Consider the following 23,318-nt stretch of genomic DNA (forward strand, 5'->3'; position numbering starts at 1 on the left):
GAACGAGTTTTGACCAATTTTTAGGCTTTCTGGCTGTGTGCGCCGCGCGCGCCATGTGCGCCGCGCCTTTGTTAATTTACACTGGGTTCTGAGGCCCAGTGCGCCGCACTCAGCGTATGCGCCACGCCACCTGTTCTATGCGCAGCGCAAACTTGTAAACAGAGTCTTGGCTTTCCATCTGTTGTAATCTCTAAACCAGTTTCGAATTGCAGTTTAATGTGCCCGGAAAGTGCTTCTCAACGTTGTTGACATCATTGACAAGTGGCGCCCTTGGATCATCAACCGAAATAGCAACAATTTTCCAATCCACTACACCTTCATCAAACATTGCTAAAGCAGCTAATGGCTTCACTTTGGGTACTCTTCCAATTTTAGCCTGCCTTTCCCCAATCTTCGCTACATTAACTGGATCATTGTCATCAAATGCTCCTTTAACTTTTGCATTTGCAAGAGATGAATCTTCCCATGTTCGTGGAAGCAATCCATAGTTCCAATTTCATGTTATATGGGTAATATCGAAGTTTTCCCTTCTTAGTGTTTTGCTTGATTGGAAGTTTGCCCTTTTTGCAGTAAAATGTATCTTCAGTTGCAACTTCTATTTTTGCACCTGTTTCCTTTGGTATTTTAACCACAAAATTGATGACCCCATCTCCTAATTGCAACATCATGCCAAGGTGATATCTTCTAACCAGTTTTCTCAAAAGAAGAAAACTCTGTAATCCAGAGTTTATGGCTTATTCTCTCAACTCTGTTTTGGGCATTTATATCATCGTGTTTCTGATTAACTGAATGATGGATTTCTGTTTGTCTTACAGGGTATAGAGCTGCTGAAGATAACAAGGTGACCAAGGCCTGCACTTAAAATTCTTCATGACAGAAGACTTTACATATTAATTACAAACATTAATTTGATGATTTCCTCTTCAAAACAGAGTTTTGAAGAGGAATCAACCTTGAGCATTACTGATGATGAAAATCTGGAGATGAAACTTATTGAACCTCCCTCCGGCCTGCTGGCATTATTGGGCGTTTTGAGGACTAAATCAACTACCCTAGACCTGGTGACTAAAATTACTTGCTGATCAAGAGACGGAAACAGGACTGTAAGTGGCTTTAAGACTTGATTTAAATGAACAGACCTGAGCCAACAGGTACAAAGCATGAGGGAAACGAGAACACCAAGCCCTTCCGTCAGTCAATGGCATGCCCCTAACGGAATGCAACTGAATGAATCGAGTGAGACCCCTAAAGATGAAATGCAAAAAAGAGTTTTGATCTCTGAAGGAGGACTGACAAGACCGACTCTAACACCATCTACTCCATACACTCAGATATCAATTCTTTTATCTTGTATAATGCTGATCAAACACAATAAAAACTTTTAGATAGTACTAATGCAGAACCGAAAGAAATTGCAGTTTCTACACAACATGAAACTAACTAGACTACATAACTATTCAATGAACTAGATGGTCAAATTTTTGTGAATGATAAAAAGTTTGTTGCACCAGATAGTATAAATTATGATCATGAGATATTATCACATTTAGAATTTGATGGATTAGTCAATAAGTTAGGAGCAGGAGCAGGAGTGTGGATATATAATTTGGAAAATAATTACTTAGAAGGCCATGCATATATATTGAATTTTAAATGTACCAATAATATAGCCAAGTATGAAGCATTAATTTTAGGTCTTAAAATCTAGGAACTAAAAGAGTTTCTGTCACGGGAGACTCTGAACTAATTGTAAAATAGATTGATGCTGTATATATGACAAAGGACCCTAGATTAAGTTGTTATAGGGAAACTATCGTAGAAATACTTGACACTTTCCTAGAAACAAAGCTTGCAGTAATCCCTAGAAAACATAACATGCAAGCCCATAGTTTAGCAATGTTTGCCAGCACCTGCAAATTACCCTTTCAACCTAACCATCAGTACACTGTTGAAGTTAGGCACAGACCTGCAATTCCAGACAATTTGAAGAACTGGCAAATATTTTCTAATGATAAACATATACATAACTTTTTAATTTCAAAAGAAGAGTTTGTAGATAACAATATAAATACTGATACATCAATAGATCCTGACACTAGGGATAAGATATAAATAAATGAGATAGAAGGTGATGAAATAGATAGATTTAACCCAACTAAATTTACCAAATAAGATGTAGATAACTTAGAGCAAATTGAGATTGATGAAATAATCAGTGAAGAAACCGAAGTAATTAATATCAAGGATAACTTCTTACCAAAGGGATTAACCCCTCTGGAAAATTTATTTGATTCAAATGATGTTCGTAGGAAACCTAAAATGGAACCACTAAGGTCTGATATAGAGGAATGTAATATAGGCACCGATGAAAATCCTAAACTGATCAAACTTTCGAAATCATTACCTCCAACTGAAAAAGTGAAATACATTGAGTTATTCAAAGAATTTCAGGATGTCTTTGCTTGGAGTTATGAAGACCTTAAATCCTATGACACCAACATCATCCAACACACAATTCCTATTAAAGAAAATCAAAATCCTTTCAAACAAAAGCTCATAAGGATTAATCCTGTCTTATTGCTTGCAATTGAAAAAGAAATTCAGAGGATGTATGATGCCAAAATAATTGCACCAATCAGATTTTCTGATTGGGTCTCAAACTTGGTGCCAACTAGAAAGAAAAATGGTGAGATAAGACTCTATGTGGATATCAGAAACCTCAAAAAAGTGTCACTAAAAGACAATTTCCCTCTCCCCAAAATGGACCACATTTTACAGAGAGTAGTTGGATCAACCAAAATCTCATTGTTGGATGGGTTTTCTGGTTACAATCAAATCTTGGTTCATCCAAATGACCAACCCAAAACTTCCTTTACTACTCCTTGGGGCACATTTATGTATGTGAAAATGCCTTTTGGGCTAATGAATGCAGGAGCCACTTTCCAGAGGGCTATGGATATAGCCTTTGCAAAAGAAATTCATGATTTCCTTGTGATATATTTAGATGATATTACTGTATTTTCAAAATCTGACAATCAACATTTGGATCATCTAAGGCAAGTTTTTATTAAATGCAGGAAGTTTGGAATATCCTTAAACCCCAAAAAGTCCTTGTTTGGGTTAGAAGAAGGAAAGTTGTTAGGTCACATAATTTCAAAATATGGTATAATAATAGACCCTGCGAGAATAGAAGCCATCTTGCAAATAAGACACCCCAGGAACATTAGAGAGTTACAAGCTTTCTTAGGAAAAAATATTTTTCTTAGAAGATTTATATCTAATCTAGTAGAGTTAATTAGATCACTAAACAACATGCTGAAAAAGGACTCCACCGTAAAATGGACTGTTGAGGCTAAAAAATCCTTTGAAGACATCAAACTAGCCTTAACTAAAACACCTATATTAATCAGTCCTAAATTTGACAGAGATTTCATCTTGTTTTCCTTTGCTTCTGAGCACACAATTGCTGCTGTTTTATTGCAAAAAAATGACCAGGGCTATGAACAACCCATTGCTTTCTTCAGCAAAGCCCTGAGAGATGCCCCCTTGAAATATAACATAATGGAAAAACAGGCCTTGGCTTTAGTCAAAGCCATTAAGGATTTTAGGGTATACATCTTATATTCTCATATAGTAGCCTACGTTCCTAATTCAGTAGTTAAAGACATCCTAACTTAGGATGGTCCTGATGGAAAGAGGGGAAAGTGGATTGCTACTATTTTAGAGTATGATATAGAAATCAAACCTACTAAGTTAATAAGGGGCCAAGGTTTAGCCAAGCTCATGGCTGAATCAAATTGTCAGGCCTTGGATATAAACTTTATTGCAACAATAGATAATGAAGAGGAGATGGAGACTCCACTAATCAGCTAGGCCTTTCTTGAATCACCTTGGTATGATGATATTATTTATGTTTTACTGAATTTACAAGCTCCTCCTGAATTATCTAGGACTAAAAGCAGGTTTTTGAAGATGAAATCCTTAAAATTTTGTATATTAGACAATGTTTTGTTTTGGAGAGATCATGAAGGTATTCTTCTCAATTGCTTATTAAAAGAAGAATCTGACAAAGTTTTGGAAGAATTTCATATAGGTGACTATGGAGGACACCTTTACTAGAAGACCGCTGCAGATAAAATCCTTAGAGCTGGTTTCTACTGGCCTACCTTGTTCGCTGATGTAAAAGAATATGTGACCTCTTGTCACAAATGCCAAATTTTTTAGGGGAAGAAAAATCTCTTACCTTTACCCCTCAAGCCAATCTCTGCTGCAATACCTTTTCAAAAAATGGGGTTTAGACTTCATTGGTGAAATTCACCCACCCTCCTCTGCCCAACACAAATGGATCCTCACAGCCACAAACTACTTCACAAAATGGATAGAGGCCATACCTTCAAGGCAAGCCACAAATACTGTTATCATAACCTTCCTTGAAACCAATATTCTATCAAGATTTGGATGTCCAACTAAGCTCATTACTAATAATGCAACAACCTTTAAATCCAAAAGAATGATAGATTTCTGCAATAAATACCATATCACCCTTGGCCATTCCACAGCATATTACCCTCAAGGTAATGGACTGGAAGAATCCTCAAACAAAAGCCTAGTAAACATCATCAAGAAGTTACTAGAGGACAATAAGAAAACTTGGAATAAAAAGCTAGTCAATGCCTTATGGGCAGACAGATTGACTACTAAGAAATCAATTGGTACTTCTCCCTATCAACTATTTTATGGGATGGAAGCTGTCTTTCCATCCTCTTTGGGAGTACCAATAACGAAGATACTTCAAGATTTGCAGGTTGAACCAATAATATCCAAAGGAGAATCAACCAAACTATTCATCTACAACAAACTAGAGAAGAGGTCTATGTCAGGTCTCAAGTTGTGCATGAAAAGATTAAAAAGATTTTTGATAAGAGAACTAAGGTTGAAGATTTCTACATTGGTGACAAAGTGCTCAAGTTACCAATTCAAGGCTCACGTCTAACCATGGCCATAAAACAACTAAGAAACACAGTTTACATCTTGACATGCCATAGCACATGGCACATCTAACAATCCCTTAGCCCTATGTGGCATGTGTTAGAATCCCCTACATTTATTGGCATGATTTGCACTCCCTAGCACAACCTAGCACTCTCTGACATGCCCTGGCACTCTAGCATGCCTTGGCACTGCCTAGCATATAACCTTGTCATTTCCTCCTTAGAACACTTGGAACTCATTGACAGTCCCTATCACACACTCTTATCTCTTCATTTCCATTCATTTTGAACTAGTTCTTCGTTGTGTTTTTGTGGCACTCCCTAACATTCGCTGGCACGCATTGACACACCTTGACACATCTTGGTATGTTTCCTTGGCACTCTAGCATTCCTTGGGACTACCTAACATATCTTGTCGCTTCCTTCTTACCACACCTAGAACTCACTAACATCCCTGTCACACACTCTTATTCATTCATTTCCATGTATTTGAAACTAGTGATCCCTTTTGTTTCCTTGGCACTCCATAACACTCTTTGGCATGCATTGGCACACCCTAGCACTTGGCACATCTTGGCATGTTGCCCTGGCCTCTAGCATGCCTTAACATTGCCTACCATACCTTGTTACTCCCTCAACACACCTGTATCTCACTGACACTTCCTATCACAAACTCTTATTTGTTCATTTTCATGCACTAATTTGACCTAGTGCTCCCTTGTGTTTCCCTGGCACTCCCTAACACATCCTAGCACATGTTGACACACCTTGGTACGTGGAATATCTTGGCTGCATGTCGCCCTAGCAATCTAGCATGAATTAGCGCAATGTATCATACCATGTCACTCTCTCCTTAGCACACTTGGAACTCGTTGACACTCCTTGTCACACAATTCTCTTATTCATTCATTTCCATGCATTTTGACCTAGTGCTCCCTTATGTTTCTCTAGCACTCCCTAACACTCCTTAGCACACATTGGCACACCTTGGCAATTGGAACATCTTGGTATGCTTCCCTAGCACTCTAGCATGCCTTGGAAGCAATGCATAGCATACCTTGTCACTCCCTCCTTAGCACACTTGGAACTCGCTGACTATAATGTTACAAACTAGGAAACATAGTGCTATGCAAAGCAGACAATAAAAATAACACCGTAAAATTAAATCAAACCATCAGACCACAAAACTATTTGGCATGTGTTAGCACGCCTTTTCATTCCTTAACACTCCCTGGCACTCCTTAGATATCATGCCCTCACAACTACCCCTACATTTTTTGGAACATGGGAACCCAAAGAGTTTGACACTTTTTGTAGGGAAGTAGAGATCAAGAGCGAGTTGATAGTGACTTACAAAACACATCAAAATGTGGTTGTAGAGAGGAAGAATAGGCCTTAGTGTCATGCAACAAATATTGGGGAAGAAGAAAAGCTTTCTTCCTCAAAGGTCGTTCCACAAATTCTAGTGAAATCAAATTGAAATTAGTTAGATACCAATATAGTGGAGGTACAAAGACCATTTTTCCTTCTAGTTCATTTAGGAGGCTCGAATGGTTTACCTAGATAGTGTAGGGGGCACAATAGCAACTAGGAGCACATAAATCTTCATTTTGAGTGTGTCATCCTCTTGAGAAGTTTTGTAATTATGGTGCATTGGTTTCTTCTAGTTTCTTAATAAGAAAATGGTAAGTCATTTGTTCATATATACGAATTGTCAAAATGTTTAAATGTTATTTGAGAATACAGTTGAGAAACCCTCACATTGAAACTACTATATAGTCTATCAAGTCCATTGGCTTGAATAATGTCATATATGAAGTTTGGAAAGTTTGTGTATGTGTTGGTTAATGTTTGAAAACTCGGACTCAGATTGATATTATTTCAATGACTTGATTTACCAAAAAATATATGACTCCAAACCATTGAAACATAATATGCAAAAGTCTGGTACATATACCATGTAAAGCTGAATATATCAAAAAAGTTTCAAAATGGCACTACGTCCAATATATATCAGCAATAATGAGGCTCTAAATGGCCTCCATAGGCTTTAGAGTCTGAAAAACATGCTACAACCATCTCCTTTTGGCCTAGCCTCGTCTTCTTCAAATTTTGCAAGCTAGTTTTACAATTCAAATCTAATATGTCCAATCTCCTCTAATGCGTCCATGCATGGGGAAAATTTGCCTCTTATACTAGCCAAGTGCTCTTTAAATATATGAATCCCCACTCCCCCTTCCCTTCTTAATGCTTTTCTTGTAGTATTTGCAATAAATTTTCACATCATCTAGATTAGCATGGATCTATGCAGGATATTTGACTCTAAGGGTGGAAACCATGGAAAAATTCCAATCTGGGGTTTGAAAGAGAACATTAGATTTCTGAAATCTGAGTAGCATAATTCTAGACATGTGCAAATTAAAATGTTTGAGTCAAATTCAAAATAGGGACAGGTTTCAAATGATTTGCATTTGTAATTTAAACACTAGTAGAAAATGAGAAATTAGTGACTAGGTGACTAAAAAAGTTAGTCACCACAACTTTTCCAAGTGAAATACTACAAAAAATTAGCAATTTTAAGTGACCCAACTAAAAACAACTAACATAAATGACTAATTTAGTCACGGGTTAAAATATATGACTAACTAATAAGTAATACAACTAAAAATGACTAATGTGAATGACTAATGTAAACTAAACTATGACTAGCTTCTAATAAGGTATTTTTGAGCTACCTACAACTACTTGAAGTTTATTAATAACATTATTCCCCAAAAATAATGGGCTACCTAGGACTATTTGAATTTATTAATAACATTATTCATAGAATTAGATATATTTTCCACCTCCTTAAGGGTTAGTTAATATTGGAGTCGTCTATAGAGGTAGAGGAATTGCCCGAACGACCAAAAGTGGTCGGAATCTGGGCAAAACAATCTCAAAAAATCTTGTAGATGTAGTGTTTGAATCATACTTTTGATGGTGGAAATAGATTCGGTACCATCAAAAACCTCTAAGGCACCTAAAATTATGAAGTTTGACAACTTTTACTTAGATTTACAAAAATCCCTGTTGGATTTTTTCAAAATATGATCAGAATTTCCATAACTTTTAGAGAAAAAAAACATAATTGTTAGACTACAACGTTAATATTCCCCTTATGTGTAAACCTCATATTCTCTTTCCCTCTTTATATAAACATACTAGAGAAATATTTTATAATTTCATGTAATGGATCCTGAAAACATTTTTCAAAATAATTTTTTTTATAATTTTTATTGATACCTCAATCCAAAATTATCATTTTGTAGACTCCTCTACGTGAAGAAACCTCCTGCTTAATAATAGAAACATAAACAATGGATAAATTATTAAAATCTAATTTTGGGCCACTCTAAATTCTAAAATTGACCCATTAAAATTTAATTTGCCACTGCAATCGACAAATTTACAAATTGCTAAAATACAATCATTTAATTTCCCTCCTTCCCCTTCCCTGCTACTTTTGTTCCTTAGCAGGTTGGAAGAGGGCTCAAAGCCAATAACACTAAGTAGCTAGGGATTTTACTGTAAATAAATTATATTTCGTACTAGGCTTCCTGGCAAACTTAGCATTGCAGTCCCTTCCTTGTTTGTAGTGCCAAATCCCATTGAAAGATAAATATTGGAAGGTAGGCATCAAATGATACTTGGGGCCCTTGGCAAAGCATCCCCTCAGAGGTGAAAGGATTATTGTGCTATCCCATAATATGAGGGGCATAAGGATAGGCTCCCAGCAACGATCCATGAATAGGACGATTCAAAAACATCGGCCATCTATTCTATACATTCAAGAGACTATGTGTTCAGCTGAAGTAGCTTAGAAGGTCCTCTCTCGGTGGTCGAGGATGCGTAAGTTGCGTCCTCCACAATACTTATACAATTTTGGATATGTAGAATGCTATCCAGGTGTTGGCTTGTATGGGATTGACCCAGGTTCAGAGATGATTTAGCCAAGAAAATCCCATTACTATTGGCCCTTTTGGCAACAGTCCACGGAGTGGGGACTGAGTTCTCACCCGAAGTAGTATGGGAGGGTACTAGAACCAAGTTTCTGCACCCTGGGGATGTCCGATGGGCATCTGGAGGTCTGCGTTTTGACCCTGCATGCTCGTCCCTATGCGCGCTTGTTATTCCTTCGCAACCCGTGATGCTACTTTAGCGTAGCCGTACTCAGGGTGCAACCCATATAATACCCAAGTTCCTTGCTATTTAATCTATTATTACCTGATTACTTGAATTGTGTGTGTAAGATTAATGATTATTACAACATATTCAACAATCATATCAGTGCGCGCGATAAATAAACCAATATAAATGTAAAGAAGACAATGCACAGTAGATACATAGAAACAGGAATTAACTTCTCTTTATTATTCTTTAATCCAGATTACAGACTTGACACTGCCCTGCGCAGTCAGCTGCGAACTCTACTAGGCCTCTACACACTCAGTTGTAGAGCCTCTTCCTACCTCTACGACCCAATAAACTTAACCACTTTTTCTATGCTTGCACCATTCCTATTCTTCTCTCTAAAATCGCTATCTTTACACTTAGAGCCTCGCTCTATTTATACATTCCCATGGTCTGTGGACCATGGGTAGGCCGACACAACTTTATGTTACATTAAAATATCTTAGGGCGGATAGCCCTATGACTCATCCTATACTGCGCACTCCGCTCTCGCAATTCGCGGAGTCTTACAACACTTTTGGCCAAAACTTGGGCTTTGAGCCCCAAAACATGCTATGGGGGGATTCCATGCCCAACAGGCCCCCAACAAAATCATCATGACTCATCTTGAGTCACTCTGCTGGTACGGTGGTCTTGGCATGGAGCCCCTGCAACTAGTCCCATACTGCTCGGAGGTCCGCGACACACTGCTCTGCGGTTTACTGGACCTGCTATATTCTTGCTTCAGAATTATTTGTGGCTGAATTGTGTCCTTACCTTGGTACTGACATCTGCTGCTTTTGTTTATAGTCCTGCGCCCTGGTTCGGCTCCTTGGGTCACGAAGACTGTGCTACGGCTAGTTAGTCAAGTAGTGGGCCCACCTGTGTAGGGCTTCAAGCAACTACAATTTACCTTTCCTGGGAAGGGTTCTCCATTTAGTTTAACTAGCTGGACAATGCCTCCGTCTGTAACCTCCTTAACCACATATGGTCCCAACCAGTGCTTTCAGAATTTTCCCAGGAATTTTTCAAACTTACTGTCGTACAACAGTACTAAGTCGTTTACCTTAAAGGTGCGCAACTTGATATGGCGATCGCGCCAGGCCTTTTCATGCTTCTTTTGTACCTGCTAATGAAATCCAAACATGAATCATTCTTCCTCGGGTTCTTCTAATTGCGCGAGCCTTTCTTCCAAGGCTTCACGGTCTGACATGCCTATGAGTGCTGCTATTTGTAGACTAGGTATGATGTATTCCATTGGCATGACAGCTTCCGTGCCATGGACTAGCCGGAAAGGTGTCTATCCCGTCAATTTTTTGCACGTTATTCTGTACGCCCATAATACGATAGGTACGCGTATGTCCCAATCGTTTCGCTGCACGTTACATACTTTGGTCAGCGCAGTCTCCAGTATTTTGTTGAATGCCTCTACTATCTCATTAACTTGCGGGTGGTGCAGTGTACTTTTTTGATGATACATCTGGAACTCTTCGGTGAGTGCGCTTATGGTTTCACTTAGGAAATGTGTTTCGCGGTCACTCATTAAGATTTTCAGACAACCAAATCATGTCAACATGTTTTCAAACAAAAAAATTGTGGCCGTAGTAGCTATGTAGTCCTTGATCGGCTGCGCTTCTACCCATCGTGTTAGGTACTCCGTCGCGGTGATGATCTAGCGCGCACCTATCTTTCCCTGAGGTTTGATCGGTCCCACAAAGTTGATTGCCCATTTTTTGAACGGCTGCAGTGTCATTTATGGATTTAGTGGCATCTCGTCCCTTCGTGATGGTTATCTAGTCCTTTGACATATGTCGCAGGCCCTACAGTGCACTTTCTAATCCTGGTGTAGGGTTGGCCACCATAACCCTGCGCGAAGAATCTTCTGTGCAATCGCGTGTCCTGCATAGTGTCCTCTTGCAGCACCCCCATCTTCTTCTGCGAGGATCTAACCTCGTTCAAATTCAGGTACGTATCTTGCCAATATCTCATCATTTCCCATTTTGTAGAGGTTCCCCGTGATGACAAAAAAGTCTGCTGCGCGCGCCACCAATTCCTTCTTTTGTTGGACTGAGTATTCCTTCAGCGCAATCCCTGTTGTTAGAAAATGGATTATATCCTTGAAGTGGCTGTCCGCGATGCGTATTGCAAAGAGCTGTGCATCATGTAGTCCCTTGATCTGATAATGAGATCTTAGACAATTATTAAGGTATTACAGACTCATGTGCATGGATTTGCCTATGTTACTTTGTGCAATGGATCGATAAGATTGCGAAATACATAGACATGAAGCAGTTAAAGAACATAATAGACAAACATACACAAACACAACAAGTTTAATAAGGAGTTCACCCAACACTCCTGGGCTACGTCTCCTGGTCCAGCCTTCAGTTGTGACCTCTCTATTATGTCTTCAGAAGCAGAGTTTTTACAAAAGTGAGCTCAATTTAAGTCTCACGCAATAGATACAAAACAACAAGGCTTTACTTGGATCCCCCAAGTCTTTTTGAGTACACAGACTCTCCTCACTAACTCTCTGTCTCAGCACTGCTTGTATCTACCTTCTGTGTTTTGTGGCCTTAAAGCGAATTGGCACTATCTGTTCATTTCCTCTTCTCGGGCTCTCTAGCTTCCCAACCTCTGTCCACTCAGATCCCCTTCTGAGCGTTAGCAATCATTGCTAAATAAATGCCTTTAGGGATGGTGGCCACCTGTTCTGTAACAGAATGGGTCATCGGGCCTTTCAAATCCCAAAAATGGTCGTTTTCGGTTTACACAAAGAAACACTGCAAAACACGGAAAAAATATACCAAACACTGTTCATCGGACTTCAAATATTCATAAATCCACACTATTTTTCTATTGGGTCCGCCTTTATATCGGGATCGCATCTCCACCATTGATCTGAGGGATCTTGATCCAACGGCTGAGATTCATTTTGGGCGGCCCATGCATACGGGAGTTAACCGCCCAAAAAGAGTGGTTAACCGAAGGCCTGGACACATGGCAGCCAATGTATGGGCTTGGGCGGAGTCCGACCAAAACCTCTTTCCGCCTTTAGTCCTCCCGAAATCCTGCTTGTTTCCTTTGTATTAAAAAATACATTAAACATTGAAAAACCTCGTAAAAGGGTTTTAGATGGGCTTGAAATATTATATATTTGCATCCATAAACCCTTTCGGGTCTGGTTTCATCGCATCGACACATTTTCTTTTGTTTTTCGTTTATTTAACGAAAATGCGATTTACAAAGGAAAACCCTATTTTCCGGATCTCAAAATATATATAATACCATCTATATTTCCATCGGGTCCGGCTATCGCGAATCATATTTATGTCGGCCCCGATCTATTGTAATGTTCCGATGCGATGTTGTGATGCGATTAATCGCAATCGCATATCGCACATACCCTCGGGTTGTTTGTGAGCGCTCTTCTGTAATCGCCGATTGTGATATCACGATTCAACTTGGGCCGTCGATCTGCGCGCTTGATCGATAGTCCTCATTGACTGCACTAATCACTATCATAATAAGTCTATGGTAGCCTCTGATAGCCTCTGATAGCCTCCGATAGCCTCCACCGATTGCAATATGATGATCGTATTTGGACCGTTGACCGGCCAGATCTGACAGCTCTCATGCAAAGTTGTTTTAAGCCTCCGATAGGCCTTATTTCCTTGTTTTCTCCATGTTTTTTTCCTTTCGATAGTGTTATCCGCTATTTCTAAGAGTTACTCTTTTGCGATAGTTTCGATCTTTAGAAGACTTAGAGGGTTTTCTAGGATCCATTTGGATCACGCCTTCCCACTGAAAAAGCTTTTGGACCACCAAAAGTTGGTTTTTAAGCATCAATCAAGTGAGGATACAACTTCCTCACTTGTACAAGCTCTATCCATCTTGCACTGCTTGGTTTTGAACCCTTGAGTCTGATTCTTAGGTACTCAACATCCCCCTTTGCGCATAGTTCTCACCTTCCTGTCCAGAACTGTATCTTCCTGCAACTCATTGAGATATTCAGGCAACAGATCATCAATAGAAGACAACTGACTTTGCTCTTCGGGATGTTCAATCAATGAAGGTTCATATAGTCTCAAGTTCTCTGCATTAATGACTGAATAGATATGCATATAAGATGGCAAATCAAGGCAAAAAACATTCTCACCATTTTTCTCAAGTATCTTGAAAGGCCCATACCTTATTGGCTTCAGCTTCTTACCTTCACCTTGCATTCTGTTTTTGCTGATGTACAGTCAGTCTTGATCAACAACTTGGAAGCTATGCTCAATTCGATGCTTATCATGCCTTGCCTTGTACTTGGCTTGGCTTCTTTCTAGTTGTTCCTACACTGCTTGGTGAATTTCTTGGATATGTTCAATGAACTTGGTTGCTTTGTCCACATCACTGTGTCCATCAACTGCTATGCCTTTTTCAAAGACAAAATCCAAGGGAGACCTTGGTGTAAAACCAAAACAAGTCTCAAAAGGAGATCTTTGTGTAGAAGAGTGTTTAGCACGGTTGTAATCATGTTGCACATAACATAAATGTTCATCCCAAAGCTTGGGATTCTTGCTGCAATAACCCTTGAGCAACTGGATCACTGTCCTATTGACCACCTCTATTTGGCCATCTGTTTGTGGATGAAAGGCTATGCTCTTCTTCAGTCTGGTGTCCATCAATTCCCACAGACTTGACCAAAACTTCCCAACAAATTGGGAATCTCGATCAAATACAATGGAAGTGGGTAACCCAAAATGAACCCATACATGCTGATAAGTTCTTGTAGTCCTTTGACCGCCTTGCTGTCACACAGCAGTTTCATGCATGTCTCCAGAAAGGTAGTGAGCATTGAAGGATCCATTCCTGGTTCTAGTTGATCCTTACTACCTGAAGTGGAGGCCTCCATGAAGCTCTTCTTAGCTTCCATGAAGGTCTCCTTTGCTTGTTCTAAATCAAACTTAGGTTCCTTTGCAGGAGCCTTGCGAACCCACACACTTTCTTTTGGATTCTTCCCCTTATCATCTCCCATGGTCATACCACTCCTAAGCATCATGTTTACATTTGGGTCTTCCTCGCGTGGCTCAGACCTCAACATATATACATTCTGAGTCAGAGGGGGCTGGAATAACCCTTTTTCGCACATCCTTGCGATCAACAAAGGGCAGTCTCCTACTTCATTATCAAACTGAGCACAATACAAACATGATATCCTTGTTGGGTTGGTACAATCGTGGGCATAGTGCCCTAGCCCTCCACTATTGTAACAAATTATTTGTCCACGACCCCTTCTGGGTCCCATACCGCCTTGTCCTTGATCGCACCCCTGAAATCCAATGCGCACCATCCTTGTATTTGGGTTGAGGGCTCGCATTTCGGTTTGCACCCTGTAGGCAGGGGTCCGATCCATCATTAGTTCGTAACTTTGGAAAGTGCATTCATCGTGGCCTACCGACCTGCAAAAATTACAAAACAATTGCTAGGTCATTTGCGTATACTTCTGCAACAAATGACAATTATCTGTGGTGTGTTTCCCTCCTATTTGACAGATCGCGCACCATAATGCAGGTGCCACGCTCAGCCCTGCCTGTGCCTCCGGTCTCAATGGCATCGATCCTCCTCTTGCCAAGTAGTTCACTAACACTGGAAAGTGATCTATGTCGTGCCCCTGGCCTTTGCATTTTATGCACCATACTTCCTCATGTGCCTCTGGCTGAGGTGCCCTGTCTTGTTTCAAACTATGCATTTCTAGACACAGATTCTGTAGTTGCGAGTGGATTTGTTGGACTCGCAACCCAGGTCTTGTATAGGGGTCTCATGTAATCTCATTTCCATTTCCAATGCTTCGGTCTAGGTGTAAAGTTTTTGCTGTGATTGTGTTGTCCTCAAGTGCGGTGTCAGAGATGCTACAAACCATGCGCGATGCTGTCCATCCATCAACGTCATATTTGCTTCGCGAATCATACTCTTCATCCTTTGATCCAGATCCTAGGGGGTCTCGCCTGGGAGCATCGCAATCTCTTTAAACCTGGTGATTGATTGTGTTTCTGACTTTGGCCTGCTAAATTCCCTGTTCACTACGGATTGGATCTTTGTGATTCCTTCGTTTGGGTGGTCATTAGAATGCTTGATATACCATGTTAATGTGCGATCCTATGGCGCGCTCACCAGCGTAGCCTTCTTAATATTGTCATTTGTGACACCTTATGATTCCTACACTGCTCTTACTACGAACCAGAATTGGTTCAGATCTTCATTCCCCATGCCTCTGAATACTGGTAGTTTGATCGCACTTGCCATACTGAACTGCGGTGGTGGTGAAGGTGGAGTGGGTGGAGATGGAGGTGAGGATGGTGAAATGGGTGGCGGTGTGGGTGGAGGTGGTAAACGCGGAATTCACTATCTTATCAAACTGACCATGCTTCTTAGAGAAACCTTCGCGAACTCTTCCTCGCTCTCCCACGAGGGTGAAATTAAGGGACTGGTTTCTAATTCTTTGCTACTTCCGCTTTTGTAGATCTTCCCACTCCACGTAGTCCCAAACATTAATTTATTCGCATAACCCACTTTTCACAAAATAGCATCTTAATCCAAGTGTTCAAAGATTTAATGTACTTACCTCGTGGTCCTTTGAGAAAACTTCACTCTGCCTCACTGTAGCTAACGGTCGTGTCTACCTCAAACTCAATGATAAATCCTCCTATTATTCGGTCGAGCCAATGGTCCACAACTCGCGCGATCTCATCTTATGACACTTCTAGTCTGCGCACTAATTCCTAAGTTCACACTATTGGTTTTTTGAGCCTACACCTTCCCTGGCTGCCTGCTAACTTCGCGATCCACTCATACAAATTAGAATGAAAGGATGCAAAGAAAATCTCGTGGATTTCCGTATACAAGTAGCGATCCAACCACTATTCCTTAGATACTCACAGAGTTCTATTTTCCTGCGTCGCAAACTCGTGAATCTTCTTGTCCAACCACTCTTCAATTTCTTTCTTTGTTGGGTTCCAGTGGCATGACATCAGACATCCCTTATGCAGATCTCGGTCTTGGCAATGGAACCATTTGTTGGCTTGTATGGGCTTGACCCAGGTTCAGAGATGATTTAGCCAAGAAAATCCAGTACTACTGGCCCTTTCAGCAACATTCCGTGGAGCGCGGACTAAGGTCTCACTTGAAGTAGTATGGGAGGGTGCTAGAACCAAGCTTTTGCACCCTGGGGATGTCCGATGAGCTTCTGGAGGTCCACGGTTTGACCCCGCGCGCTCGTCGCTATGAACACTTGTTATTCCTTCGCAACCCGTGATGCTGCTTCTGCGCAGCTCTACTCAGGGTGCAACCCGTATAAAACCCAAGTTCCTTGCTATTTAATCTGTTATTACCTGATTACTTGACTTGTGTGTGTATGATTAATGATTATTACAACATATTCAACAATCAATTCAGTGCGCACGATAAATAAACCAATATAAATGTAAAGAAGACAATGCACAACAGATACACAGAATATGAATTAACTTCTCTTTATTATACTTCAATCCAGATTACAGACTTGACACTGCCCTGCGCACTCAGCTGCAGGGGTCTGCGCACTCAACTTCAGACTCTACTAGACCTCTGTGCACTCAGCTGCAGAGCCTCTTCCTACCTCTACGACCCAATACACTTAGACACTTCTTCTATGCTTGCACCATTCCTATTCTTCTCTCTAAAAATCACTATCTTTACACTTAGAGCCTCACTCTATTTATACATTCCCATGGTCCACGGACCATAGGTAGGCCGACATGAATTTACATTACATTACAATATTTTAGGGCAGACAACCCTATGACTCATCCTATACTTCACGCTCCGTGCCCGTAATTCGCGGAGTCTTACAACACTTTTGACCAAAACTTGGGCTTTGAGCCCCAAAACATGCTGTGGGGGGGTTCCATGCCCAACACTAGGTCAAGATCATATAATGAGAAAATAAGAAATAACTTCCCAACCAGATCCTCTACATGTAAATAGCAATACGACCCTCCTCTTTTTCAATTTATTACAGCTGGGACTATTTGACGAAGGCTCGGATATTACATGGTTATGGTGATATTAATGGCCACTTGGAGCCTTTAGAGAGTGCAGGGATGAGACACTTGGCAAGAATGGCTACTGCTTATGCTAAGTGATACATATAGACCAAAGGCACATTTTTCAGTCTGTATGGAGAGAACATATACTGGGAGTGGCAAGGATTGGCAGCCCTATTATGCACTGTTTTATGTCTTGTAACACCGTTTACTTTGCAAATGAAGTGTGCTAGAATTGTTGAAAATAAATAGAGAATTGCTAAGGCCAAGATTGAGACAGCTGAATATTGAAATGATCCTTCAAAGTTGAAGCAACAAGATGATCACAGGAGTGGGAGTTTAGCAAATGAAACCCTGAATATCGATGAAAAGCTATCTTAAGGAAGTGGATTCAGAATATGAAGATGCAGAGGATGTTGATAAGTCCGATCTTTGAATTATTCTCTGACTCGCTCAACTGACGAGGACGAAGACAACTTTGAGCCGAAAGAATCAAAAGGGGAGTTTTAAGCAGATGAAGATGATGCCTTTCAACATGGGCATGAGGATTTGTTCAACCCTCGGCTTGGTGATTCTACAAGCCTTTCACTAGTCTTGCCAGGATAGAGAGATTTCCGATATCTCCAAAAAGTTTGCATTCACTGTCATCATGAAGAATTGTTTCAGGCATCCATTAAGGAAAAAGTTTCATGATGAATCTATTTGGGGCCTTGGGCATCACACTGTAAGTTTCTCTTTCTGTCTATTTCATTTAAGTTGGATGTAGTACATGTATTATAATGAAGTGGATCCATGTGAGTCTGTAGAAAAACTATTGCCACTTACGGATTTTAATGGAAGAGAGGTTCAGATGGGTTATGAGATTTCAAGTGGAGGTTTCCTTGAATCGATAGTTACAACATTTACATTCAAGAAAGAATTGAAGTTTGCCTCATTGTTATGAAGTTTTGGAAGGAAATTGCTACAAATAAAGACAAGTTGTTGAGTCAATTAGAACCTGAAACCTCTCGTGTTGTACTACATTAAGGCTTGCACTAAAAATAAGTAGAAAATCCTTTGCCTGTAAGTAGCAATACGACCGTCCTCCATTTCAATTCATTGCAGCTGGGATGATTTGACATCCTCGTCAACATTGGTTTCTTATCGATTTATTTGGAATCCAAGCACTTTCATGGATTTTATTTGGGGTAGTAAATTGGACATGAGAAGAAATTCATTGATAATTTTCCCTACCCGTGGATTTTTGTTGTCTTTATCCCTCAAAGGGACTACAAGAATCACCATTGTTGAAGAAACAAAAAAAAAATTAAATGAACCTCTTCTCGGTGGTATCACTTTGAATTCTAACACTGAGAAGAATTAATAACCCCCTATGCTACAACAGGTATTTTGTCAAGGGCTACATGGTTATGGTTGAATCCTATATTGAACAAAGGTTACAAAAATGCTTTACAATTGACATTTGTTCCTGCACTGGCACTTGCTGATAGTGTTGAAAATATGTTTGAACTTTTTAAATCAAACTGGTTTAACGACATAGTGGAACACCAACACCCTATACACCTTACATTGCTTCGATGCTTTTGGCCAATTCTAGCACTTACTGCATCCCTGACCATTGCAAAACTGTGTGTAATGTATATTGGCCCAATTTTGATACAAAAATTTGTTGATTTTACATCTGGAGATCAGAGCTTTTCTTATGAAGGCTTTGTCCTTGTATTGATACTATTTCAGCAAAATCCATTGAGGTTCTTTGTTCCCATCAATATAAGTTTCAATGTCAGAATTTGGGCATGTTGATAAGGTCTACTCTGATCACAACTTTATACAGAAAGGGTTTAAGATTTCCAAGCTCCACTAGGCAAGCTCATGGTGTTGGCCAGATTGTAAATTACATGGTCGTGGATGCTCAACAACTTTCAGATGCGATGTTGCAGCTTCATTACATCTGGATGATGCCTCTACAAGTTGGGGCTACTTTATCAATCCTGTTTGAGGTTTTGGGCATTTCTATGTTGTCTGGTTTTGTTTACATGGCACTAATAATGGGCATTGTAGCTTGGGGATCCAATAGAAATAGGAGATATGAGTTAAAATTAGTGAAAATGCGTGATATTCATACAAATAATGAGTTTTTGAATTATGTGAGGGTTATCAAACTTCAAGCATGGGAAGACCATTTCCAAACACGTGTAGAGTCTTTTAGGAATTCCAAATATGAATGGCTCTGCAAAACTATGTATTCTATTTCAGTGAATATAATTACTCTATGGAGCATGCCTTCACTTGTTTCAGTAGTGAAATTCACTACATGGAGCATGCCTTCACTTGTTTCTGTAGTGACATTCACTACATGGAGCATGCCTTCACTTGTTTCAGTAGTGACATTCACTACATGCAATTTTGTAGGAGAAAAACTTATAGAAGAGAAGGTGTTCACTGCAAAATCAATTTTAAAAATTCTTCAAGAACCCATTAGGAACTTTCCTCAAGCTTTAATATCTATCTCACAAGCAATGGTGTCCTTGGATAGACTTGACAGTAATATGACCAACAAGGATCTTGATCTTGAGGCAGTTGAAAGGTTACTGCCAGACAAAGAGATTGTTGTTGTAGTTGAAAATAGTACTTTCTTTTGGGATGAAGAGGAATCCAAATCCACTCCAAAATATCAACCTTGAGGTTCGAGGTGGATCTTTGGTGGCAATTTTTGGCACTGTTCGATTCGGGAAGTCCTATTCATTGTCATCCATTCTTGGGGACATGCCAAAACTCTCTAGCGTGGTATAACTACTATCCCTACTATCATATTTACTTTCATCTCCATCTTCCTCTTTTAGTCTTCCACTACATTAAAAATATGTATTTATAACTTGATAACATTATCAAGATAATTGTTACAAATTTTTTTATAGTTTCCTATTCAAACTCAGGCCAATAGAGAAAACAAGCCAAACTGACTTGCTGGCAAGTCAAACTCGCTTCTTGGCTAGTACAAAATTTCCATTCTTGTAAGAAAAAATTAGCCTAGTTTGCATGAGTTTTTCCCGTGTTTGAGCCGATCACTTACTCTCCAGTCTCACCCAAGTTTTCACAGAGCCAATTTTTGTAACTATAAGAACCAAAACATGGGAAAGCTCCTCTTGCCAAAGAAATGTGAGATTGCAATAGGTACAAACCAAGGACAAATGTATATTGAAAAGAAGAAACTTGTACCCATTAGAAGTTTTGATTGTGAAGGACTCATATGACTTTTTGTTCTTAGAACGCTAAACTTAATTTATTGCAAGATAACCAGATGAAAGAAACGATAGTCAAAAGTAACAAAGACAGTAGTTGACTTGAAAAATGTCACTTCAAAGGTATAATAGACTTGTTTTTTGTTAATTAATGATTCATTGACTCATCAAACATGATTTGTTCTCTTAGATCTCTCTCCCCCATTCAAACTAAATAGGTCTATTAGATTGAACTCTAGTTCTCACCAATTTTGTTAGAAATCACTTAGATCTAGGATCTCTGTCTCTTTAATAGAAACAAAATAATTTTACTAGAGATGCAACTTTTGCAATGAAAGCCCTTACTACTTGTATGGAAGTTTTAAATTTGACTTTACATTTTGTTTGTGCACAATTTCAACTATTTTTTCATCTCTTCTCAGCATTCTTTTCCTTTTCTTGCCTCTTTTTTCTAACTAAAACTTTAATTTGTTGTACCTCTTACCTTGCGATTCCTTTGCTGAATTTTTTCCTTCTTGAACTCACAGTTGATGATGGTTTCTTCTCTCTTGTTTTGCGACTTTCTTTCTTTACATTTATTTTTATTCCAATTGGAGTTGTATTCAAAGTTCACTTCAGTATTTGATGGGGGTTTTCCTTGATCCTTCACTTTCTTAGGTTTTTTGCATAACCCATTCTCCTTTTTCCCTTCTCCTTGCATCTCAAAACCCTTCTTTCCTTTAGCAGTTAGGTTATGGATGTTGAATTTCCACGATCTTGGGTCTAGGATAGAATCTTAAAATCTCTAACACTACCAAACCAAGAATCTAAACGATACTACTTTGCACAACAGAATATAAACAACAGTAAATCATACTTTCACAGAATATAGACGATTTTTTACAATTTTTAACCCAACTTCGTTATATATATATATATATATAATTTTTTTTTTTTTCACATAATCGGTTGCTATTTGTATTCCAAAAAAATATTGGGAGACTAAGCTCCTATGTTGCAAAGTTTTAAGCCCGAAGGCGAAGCTAGGAGATGATTGGGAAGACAAAATTCCCCTTTGCTTCTGTCATTTCTGACTTTTGGAAAACAAGAGTAAGTAAAAATTCTAACAAATTGAGACAGAAGTAAGCAGTATCTGCAACACATCTTTAATCTATGCTAACATGGCTGATCTGGTGGGCTGTTGAATCTTTTGGTTTGCTATCGAATTCAGCATTCCTGAGACTTGAAGAGCTGGTGCTAGGTGCATTCCTTTTCTCCATCATATACTTCAGGATTTCGACTGATTCCTGGACGTGACTGCATTTGTTGGCCAGGTCATTAAACTGTGCCTGGAGCGAGGAGACTTTGTGAAGAAATAGATTGATATCTGCTTCATATTTCTCATTGGTCAGTCTGGCATGGGAGTCTATTTTGGTGTCCAGCAGTCTTTGATGCGCGCGGATTTGTTCCAGTTCCACCTGTAGATCATTACAATGCAGGCAGTCTTCAAATATTTCCATATTGTGGATGTTGGGAGTTGTCTTAGTGTTATGCGTGGAATGAGAAGGACCAGGAACGATTAAGGAATTCTGTCTAGCTGGTGAAGATAAAGAAAATGATGGACTAAAAAGGAGAACCTTCTGGTGAGCAGAAGAAATGAGGGGATAACCCTTCTGAGACAAAGAAGGGGAGAAAAAGGGAAGGTGTTGCGGAGAAGGGATGGGGACAGAGCACACGAGCAGGGGGAATTGCAGGCGAGGGAGAAGCAGAGAGTGACAACGAGCTAGGGAGGCAGCAGAGACCGAGGTCCCAGCCAAGCCGGGAATCGAGGAACAGAAGCAAAGGATCGCGAAAAAAACAGGAGAATAAAACTAAGCACAGGAATGAAGGGGGATGCTCGAATTTAAAGGATGAAGACCACGGAAGAGGAGGCACGGGATCACGAGAGAGGGAAGGAGGGAGTCATGAGATTGAAGGAATCGAGACAATCGGGGCAGAGCAGAAGGGGCGACGGGATTGATGGGTGGAGAGAAGATCTTAAACAAAGATTTGACGGTGGAAGGGAGATGCAGATGTCTGTTAGAGAATCCCATGAAGATACTGCGGAGGGCAGGATCAGATGTATTACCACAAATCATGATGAGGGAGAGGATTACGGGAGATGATGATGTGATTCTATATTATTTCAAAGAAGATTTCCTTTGGGTTTGCCACAAGCTCTGTTGGCACAAATGTCAGCTTCTTTGTTGAGGGAGCAGAGCACATGGAAAAATCTAAGTTCCATGTTTTGGCGGGTTAGAGCTTGACACCTGTTAATCATTTGCTGAAGGAAGATATTGGATGCCTTTTGATTGCTAACCATGAGGCTGATGATTGTGGCAGAGTCTCCAAAAATCAGTTCTTTTTTAATTCCAAATTTTTGGAGTTGATTTAGACCTTGATAGAGGGCAAGAGCTTCTGCCTTGTTATTGGATAAGGAGCCCAGTCCCCATTCATAAGTGGCTATAATGCTACCACTGGGATTGTAGATGACTCCGCCTACACCTACTATTCCTAGGTTGGATTTAGAAGCTCCATCGAAGAAGAGATAGTGGAGATTGCTGCCTCGGAGCCAGCTTGAAAATTCTTCTTCTTTGTTTCTTATTTTCCAACTATGATTGGGGATGCTGGACTGGATGCTGGAATTACTTTCAATCTGATTGCTATTGCTTTTATCTAACAAATAGCCAATAAAATCCCTTTCCTCAACACAGAGGCCAACGACATCAATTTTCTTCAGATTTTTGGCAGAAATGGTTTCTAACGATAAACCTTTTGCCTTGCTG

At 39.8% G+C, this 23,318-nt stretch overlaps 1 pseudogene; it reads right to left on the reverse strand.

Moving 5' to 3' along the window:
• Positions 1 to 71: 71 nt before the first annotated feature.
• Positions 72 to 22,013, reverse strand: LOC149238378 (soluble inorganic pyrophosphatase 6, chloroplastic pseudogene; annotated as a pseudogene).
• Positions 22,014 to 23,318: the final 1,305 nt, after the last annotated feature.

The sequence above is a fragment of the Pinus tabuliformis genome, chromosome 8 (assembly GCF_031772625.1).
Source record: "Pinus tabuliformis cultivar Carrire ecotype Pingquan chromosome 8, CPIR1, whole genome shotgun sequence".
NCBI lineage: Eukaryota > Viridiplantae > Streptophyta > Pinopsida > Pinales > Pinaceae > Pinus > Pinus tabuliformis.